Source organism: Dermacentor andersoni, chromosome 3 (genome assembly GCF_023375885.2).
Source record: "Dermacentor andersoni chromosome 3, qqDerAnde1_hic_scaffold, whole genome shotgun sequence".
NCBI classification, from domain to species: Eukaryota; Metazoa; Arthropoda; class Arachnida; order Ixodida; family Ixodidae; genus Dermacentor; species Dermacentor andersoni.
Genome location: NC_092816.1, coordinates 136,856,919 through 136,865,802, shown reverse-complemented (window position 1 = coordinate 136,865,802; position 8,884 = coordinate 136,856,919).

Sequence of the window (8,884 nt, the reverse complement as noted above, 5' to 3'; positions counted from 1 at the left end):
TCGAGACTACGAAAAGGTTCACCACAGGTATTGGGGCACCAGACACCAGCTGCTGAAGTGTCAGCGAAGCCAGCGATATCTGGCCGACCAACGGTGAAACCTGCGGGCTCACCACTGCTCAAGTCTTCGCCGATTGTTTGTGATTCGCAGCAGAATCCGGTTGACTCCTTGCCGAAGAAAAGTGGGACTCTCGGTGCCAAATCCGACCCGTCTTCACCTACACGGAAAGCTTCTTCCTCAGAAGTTGGGACCTCAGCTGAACCCGGTGGCAAGGTACAAAATGAAACTGCACGGAAACGCAGCGTGGCGCCGAAGCCTACTAGTCCGCCGAGTACAGGCGGTTCACCGATACCAGGCGGCTCTGCGAGAGACCCCGGATCGCCGAGGCTAGTAGGCTCACCTGCGTCCCAAGGTATGAAGCAATTTTGTGCATGGCGTAAGCATAGTATGCATGAAACCTAGAAATTTCTGTGAGCGTAAGCAGTCGTACCCAGCGTAGTCTGTCTGGCATTGCACACGCCCTGGTAACGCAAGTACTATCTAAGCCAGCAGCCCCGCCTCGCGTAAAGGTAGAACGAGCGACGACAGAAGAGTGGCCTCTGAGATTGTTGCGTGCTGCCGTAATCTTGGAGGAACCAGTGCCATTGCATAAGCTGGACGACGTTCCAATCATTGACCTGATTCTCCCTCTCCAAATTATGTTCCCCACTTAATTTCCCCAAGTGGCTTGCTTAAGAAACTAACCCACCTCCTGCAGGTTTGCCGATTCAAACCGACCTGCTGGAATTTTAGATAAAACACACAACAACTTTCAGACCTCAAGAACCAAGTCGATCTATCTTTGTGAAGTGTATGTTGGAAGCTACAAAGTTGCTTTGTAATATGTCTACTTAGACGCCTATCACAATAGACAGTATTGACTAGGGGTGCTAAGGAGGAAGGCTCGAGTTTTGAATAGTTCGGGATCTACGCTAACTCTGATGGCGTGTTCAGATGAAAAAGTAATCGTATATAGAATTCAAATTCAACCCTCTGCGCGCCCGCAGTTTCATTTGCTTATCCAGATTCTTTCTTCAGTTATAGTCGCTTGGACGTTACCTCACGGGTGGCCGAAAAGGGAGTCACGTAGTCAAACCGTGGGTGCCTTCTTTCATTTGTCTATCGTCCCATTCAATGCATTACCTGTGCAAATAAGTTACCGAAAAAAACAAGTTATATTTAAGGTATTCGAATGAAAGGAAAGGGTGGCGAGAGAATACACCACGTTTGCACGGTTCGCTTTCGACGGTGCAGAGACAGACAATGTCTGAAGGAGGACATTGAGGAGGCCCTTGACTTGGCCCAGAGAGGCGTAGCGAGCGGCTTGCGCCGGGCGTGTAGCTAGATAGCGGAAGAGTCACAATACTGAGATTATGGGTTGATAACAATAAGCGACACTGGCACGTAACATAGGCCAGTCTACTGTAAGCATTCGAAATGAGAAAATGGCGTGCGCAGGGTACGCTCGTGTTGCCATACTTGACTTTATCTGGACATTTTGTTGTATGCTGTTATCGCGCGTTCCGCGCTACCTTTGTTTACTGACTGCCGTCAACAAAGCTCACGCGAGCGCGAACCTCAGGGCATCCTACTTGGCACCTCTAGGTCAGTATTCAGAAAAACACAAAACACGCTAGAATCATTCGTAAAAGAAAATCGCACTGAATCCTGACACTGCACACATCATTAGCGAAACCCACCGGCCTATCGAAAAAACGCACTTCAAAAAGAAAGGCTTTGTGAATTCGGTCTCAGAATCTTCTAATCTCGCACACCCGTTTAAAGCAGACGCACTTTATTTGGATCCTGGCCACCAGCTATTTGCGTAGCGTGCGCTCCGTTGCGGCTTTAATGACAGGGAAGCTGATGTAAAGTTCATGGCGGACGAACACTTGAGGCGATCATGCGATAAGAACCGGCTGAGCGCCATAACCGTTCTTCTTTCGTTCGTTCGCCCGATTCCGCAATGTGCGACAAAAGATGGCTGCCCTCTAGAAGTACTGCCTGGTTGTTGGTATTATCTTCAATAAGAGCCATCATATGGTCGCTTAAGTAGCACGGCAATGATGACTCTTTAGTGCATAAACAGATTCTTACAGGAGTCGTTCTCCTGGCATTTGAGGAGTTAAGTTTGCCTGTTTATAAAGCTGGCATTGACAAGGCTAGATTGAATGAATGGTGGTTTGCGTATGCACGACCCATTGCGTTATCTGTTTTGTTTGGCATTCGTCTTTCTGTCATCCTACATATATATGTGTAAGCCCTTTCATGCGTTAATTTCCATAGAAGTAAGCGCTTGTGTTTAGTCAATTTCGCGCTGCCTGCTACAATAGAAAGGTTAACTCAGTTTGCCCATGAGTACAAGACTACTAATAGATTTTCGAGTAGAACTTGTTGCTGGGCGAGTTGGTTGGGATATAATGAATGCATTATTGTGCCAAAAAGGAAAATGAAGACTTGGGAGGGATTCTGTCGTTTCATACTCTCCCTCCTAATCTTTATTCTTCCTTTTGGCGCAATAATGTATTCATTAATACATTTTCGCAGCTTTCCTGCAAAATAAATCGCCTGGAATATTACGTCTTCCCCATTTACCATACATAGTGGAGTTATTTTCCACAAAGGCCCGTAATCATTGACACAAAAGCTCTACACAATCCGTTAGTCAACACAGTGAAAGTTTAGCAGCAAGGTGCTTTCGTTCTGCGTATAAACGAACGCTGCATTGCAAAGACAACATCAATTATCTCCGCGACAAAGGAACGCCGATTTATTAAAGAAAATTCAGCGTAAGCGTAATACGTATTCTTGCTAGAATTCATGGGAATGGGAAAACCGGCATCAAAAGAACGAAAACAAAGGCCAGAAAAAACCGGCATATCATACCGTTGTAGTTGGCCCACTAATACCCGCGATAAACGGAACACGCTTGCGTGCTGAAACAAGACACGCCTACGGCATGCACTGAACTTATACTTCCTGCTTAAGTGCGACGTTCCTCATGTGCTTGAGGCGTTCAGCACGGACTTGTACTTGCAGGTTCGACGTCACTCGAGCAGCCTGTTAAACTAGGGGGCGACCTCTCTCCGGCAGCTAAACCCCACTCGCCAAAACTGGAGGCGTCAAAACGCAGGCAAGATTCACCAAAGTCAACACCCACGTCGTCCAAACCACAGGCGGGCTCACCAAAAGCCGAGCTCGATAAGACACCAGAGCCCGGGTCACCCTCGCCGAAACCAGAGACGCACCGTCGACCAACAATCTCGCTAAAGGACCCCCGCCTGCGGCACTTTTGGCGCGCGTTCAGAGCTCACTTGCGACGAGAAAAACAATTGGGCAGCCCCACTGACAAATCACCCAACAACAGTTCACCCAAGCGCTCGCCAAAACTGTCCATGGTCGAGGCCGCAGCTGCAGCAGCAGGGTTTCCTACTCGGAGACGACTGCAACCCACCGCTGCTAAAAGGCGCTCCGGCTCTTCATCGCCAGCGAGTGCTTCACCCAGGCAAGCTGTAGCGTACGAATACAAGCGTGCACGCTTCTGTTTATAGAGATCCAGCCGTGAATTTCGCAGCAAATGATGCAGTATGGTTCCTTGTGTGCAAACGGCTTCAGAAAAGATGTAGATAATAAGATGACTGCCTTTTGAGTGACTTGTGGTCGCCTTGTGATCACCCCGCTGTCTCCTTTTTGTTCTTTGTATTCATTGGCACTGTTTGCATGGCATGACAAAATCAATTATTGCAGCTATACGTTCTGTAAGATATTTCCTCTTACCGGTCGCTTTCACAAGCAATGCTTCCCAGGAGCGATTGCCCAATCGAAATACGGGAACCACAGGACATTCATTGCGGTGCCTTTAATGGCACAGTTTTTCTGTTACCCATTCCTTTCACTGTAGCGCTGCGTTTGATAGGATCACAAGGCTGACTCATTAACTTACGCGTCAGAGAGAGAGTTGGAAGCGACAAAAATAGGTGCATGGCGTCGAAAGTCATGTGCACACTCTAGGAATTAATTGTTAAGCTCATTACGTGTATATTCGCAATTCAGAGTTTCAGGACGCCCTCTCTCCCCTAGTAGGGTAGCACAAATGAAATGCTGTAACACCTGAACGAAAATAAACATGTGAAAGTCACCACAATTTTCATTACCATGTGCACGAAACCGCTATAAAATCAGATTCAATTCGAAAGTCTATAATCAAGATTTATTGCAATCGCAACAAGTACCATTGTCGTGGGAATTGTGTGCGACGTTCGTCACGGAGCTCTTTCACTTGTGGCTAGTTAAAAATCCTCGAACCCCTTTTTGCAAAGCTTTAGACTGCTAGAAGACGGCCACTATGACGAAACAGCCATTGTTGTTCATTAAATGCGACGCTCCCTCTTTTCACAGCAACGTGGTGTCGCCAAGTCAAAGCAAAGGTGGATCGCCGAGCAGATCCGCGAAACCCGGACAACGCAGGAGCCGGTCCTTGTCTCGAGTGCGAAAATGGCAAACTCCGACGGGCGGCGAGTTCGCTTCGTCTTTGATACATTATGTGAGTGACACATTCAAAAATCCAAATTTATTGTGTGCTTTGGCTTCTGGTCAGGCGAGAGACCGTAAGGGTGGCCTTAGGGTGCTTTACTTCGTATAATTTCACAACGCGCCCTCTGAGATCGGCACAGGAATGGAATGGAATGGAAAAACTTTATTTCTCTATATCTCAGAGAGATTGGCGGTGGGCCGGTGTCTTCATGTTTTGAGTCCTGGCACAGGAACATTTTCGCATTCACCGGTATCCGGACGAGGTTGCCGAAACGTGGAGTCGAACTCGCTATTTCATGGTCGGCAACCGAACGTCATAACCATTCGGCCACCACAGCGTGTAGATCATTCGAGATGCTTTTTTTAAACGTCTTTATTTTCGTTATTCTTGAGGTAGAGGTTTCTTCCCCGTGGATGCGGTGGCTTGCACGCATCGATCTCTATTCGGCATCGCGCCACAACCTGCGTCCTTTCCGGTTAGCTCGCATGATAAAGTTACTAACTCGCAATGGCTTGCGTCTCGTGCTCAATGCCCAGACCAGGAAAAGTTACTTTTCAACCGTGAAACCTTTTTTCTGGGATTCCTTTGTAGCTTCAAGATTTTATCTGTGGGATGGAATATGTATGCCTTTTATGGGCAAACAATAACAGTGCTCATCAATCGAAATGTGATACTCGGAGACTATGGCTGCTGGAAGTTTTGCGGCACCAGTGGGCGTTTAAGACGCCGATCCGACATAGTTTTGTATCGCATGAAAGCGATAGTCTCTGTGAAGTAGACTGACAGCAAGTGGCACACTGGCACGCCGCTGACAACCTCACAAGGCCAATGGCACGCTGTGTGGTCGATGCACGCGCGATATCACTAAAATGTTGCAGTGATGCATATCACGTTTACACTCTTGATGCGTACACTCTGCGGTCGATTATTATAAGCGAAGTACACAGAAGCAAAAATAACTCCTATGCGTAATTATTTCTCGTGATTGTGCAGTTCATACGATGTAACAGTCAAATATAGTCAATAGTTATATATATATAGTCAGATCATCAATAGTCAATAGAATATTGAATAGTCAAATATATATGCATATATGCATGAAATAGGGTTCAGGCACTCGCGTCACACATGAGTAATTCAGGGCTGTGCCTACGAATTATTTTCGGGGGTGGTATCACGGGTATAACGGTGCATGGTTATCCTGAAATACTTCCATACACTTATTCACGCGTGTGAATCAAATACATCGCTGACATAGGAAGAAGAAAAAGAGCACGAGCTTCAAGCTAGGCGCCACGATGTTTAGGGACTTGTCTAAACCTGTATGTAAAGTTGTATGTAACCTGTGGGTACGTAACCTGTGGGCTGTGTTTTTGTGGTGTTTCCTAGTCGTTTGCCCCAGTTCACAAGGGCGTCTTTGGTTAGAAAGGGGGAAGCCTTTCTACCAAGGCTACCCGGAGTCGGCCATGCGTCACCCACATCGCTCCAGGTGGAAGACATCGCCAGTGGAAGCATTAGGCTCCACGAGTCTACGGATAGCTCCAGCGAATAGGCAATGGAATCAGTAGGTGCATTCACAGTTTTGAAAACTACGCCGCAAATCACCACGGTGTGAGTTGATGACAACTAACGAGGTTCAGTCCTTTCTGATAAGGCAAATGTCTACATCAGCTAGCGAACACATTGACAGCCTTAATAGACAATTATTAACATAATTGTTCTACCCTATAGCACCAGGCCAGATAAATGAAGTTCGCATCAACGCCCGCAAGAACGCACTTGCGGTTGATGCGACAAATGCGACCATACTAGAGAATTTGAAGGGTGTTCAGACACTTGGCAGCATTCCGGTGCGTCGTTTAAAAGTGTATGGAAAAGATACCTCAATTGGCGTGATCTCTGACGTGTACTCTCAAATCACGAACGAGAATTTCACCAGACTTTTCACATCAACAGTTCGGATATTGAGTGTTCATCGCTTCGGACAGTCACGTTGCATTAAGGGGGTTGTTGACTCAACTTGTTTGCCAGCGTTTGTAAAAGTGGGTTATGTAAGGAATCCTGTGCCACCATACGTGCCGAAACCTCTACAGTACCACAGATGCAAGCAAGTCACGGGAGTGCAGTCTCCAAGAACCTCATTACATGTCAACGATGGGGCGGCATTCACCAAATAGAAGACTGTCAAGCCGATGCACCAAAGTGTCTCAACTATGCTGGATCACATGACGCAACCTGAAAGTTGTGTCCAAAATACGTACATGAGAGACGGATGCTCAGCAGGATGGCGAGAGACAATTCTTCGCGCAGAGAGGCCGCTAAATCCGTGCCCTGATGACGACGCCACTCAGGGCAAAAGCGCAAGCGTGCCTGCAGTACAACCAGAGAACATGAATGGCAGACTCAGCAAGCGCCCCGCATCGTTTCCGCAAAACCGTTAACAGAATCCCGGAAATGTATGGAAAGACCGACCGATCACTACCGGTATATCGAAGCCGGCTAGAACGCAGTGACTGGCCCCGCGCAAGATGCTGCCGAGATTGCCATTCCTTCCTTGCCATCGATAGGTCCTCGCAACGATCATACGGATGAAGGTTCTACTATTTGTCCTGAGGACAAGCTTGATGGAGCCAAGGTCCAGAGCAGGCTTCGACAACTGTTGTATACAATGCGTAATGTGCTTTCTATTCTACGCACACCATTAGCGTTGGCTGCGTAACAAATTATGGATACCTTAGAGACGCCTCTCGTGGTTCTACGGCAGCATCTCAATAAGGCGCAACCAGCAAGAACTTGTTCTTTCGAAGAGTGCGTGCGTCGATCTGTTGTTATGCAGTAGAACACGTGTAGTCTGCGTGGACGCCTTTCAGATTTTGTACAACGCATATTCAGGTATGGCTTCCCTTTCGTGGTCGTTTGCGAGCCCAACACTCTATCTTCCTTCCCACTGTCAAGTTATCTACAAATTTGGCCACGGAAAGATTTCCACAAGCAAAGTTCTGTTGTGCAAACGTCGTGACATGATGTACGCCCGACATATTGTCACGGAACTTGTTTCTAATGAATGTGTCTGTGCGACAGTAAGCCATAACCAGCGTGTGTTTTCGATCATTAGAGGCTACATACCGCCGAAATAGACTTGATCGCCTACAGCTGAGCTCTGTCGTCCAATGTTGCCCTGGACCATATATAATCATTGGAGTGCTTGACGCCCACCACCCATTATAGGGCAGTGTTACGACGAATAGACCGGAGGAAGAATTCGCAAACTTCATGCGTAAGGAAGGTTTTGCAACCATTAATGACGATTCCCTTACATTCCTCCTAGGCCCGACATATAGCAGCTCCTTAGACGTTGCATTCGTGTCTAGAAGCCTCCTACCCTCAACATCCTGGTGCACAGATCTGGAGACTTATGGTAGCAACCACATACCTACGTAGGTACCAGTGCAACGGTTCCTTCAAACTCCTCGACCTCTTATTCATTGTAGTAACTAGCGAGATTATCAGACATTGGTGGACAATGCCTACTCAAACCAATCTTCGCCGCCTGGTCCAGAACGTAATATTACCACAGCTCTTCATGACACGACAAGAATCATGCGTATCACTACCTAGAAGCTCCGTAGAAATCGAGTATGAAAAACTATGAGCTGTGCGTCGCCGCTGCGAGAGGAAATACCGAAAAACGAAACCTACCTCAGACCATGCTATATGTCGCCGAGCTCAACGACATGTCTGTCGGCACCTTGATAAGCTGGGCACTAAGCGCTGGAGTTTATTTTGTACTTCCCTAGATCCTCGCAAGCAACTTTGTAAAATATGGCAGGTAATGCGCAACTTACGATTTCCCCCTCATGAAAAGTACCCATTCCGGTCTCTCGAAGTGGTACAATGTAGTGTGAGGTGGAGGTTGCGGAGGACTACTGCAAAATGATTGTGACTGTAGCTTATGGTCCACATTCAGCAATAGACCGACAAGTCCCACCGACCACATATAACCGGCTTGACGTTATGTTCACGATGCAAGAACTAGACGCTGCATTGACTTCTTCTCGAAGATAATCCGCGGCTGGACCAGATGGCATCACATACGCTGCGCAGTGCGTGCGGGAGGGCGCACGCACTCTTCTCATCTCCCTCTTCCTTGCGCCGTGGAGCTCACGCACTGTGCCGGAGAAATGGAAAAGCAGTCGTAGCGCTTCCGAAGCATGGCAAAACACCTCATGCCATATCCTCCTACAGACCCATTGCCTTGGCATGCTGCGTGGGCAAGATCATGGAGAGAATGGTGCTGACCCTGACAAGGCT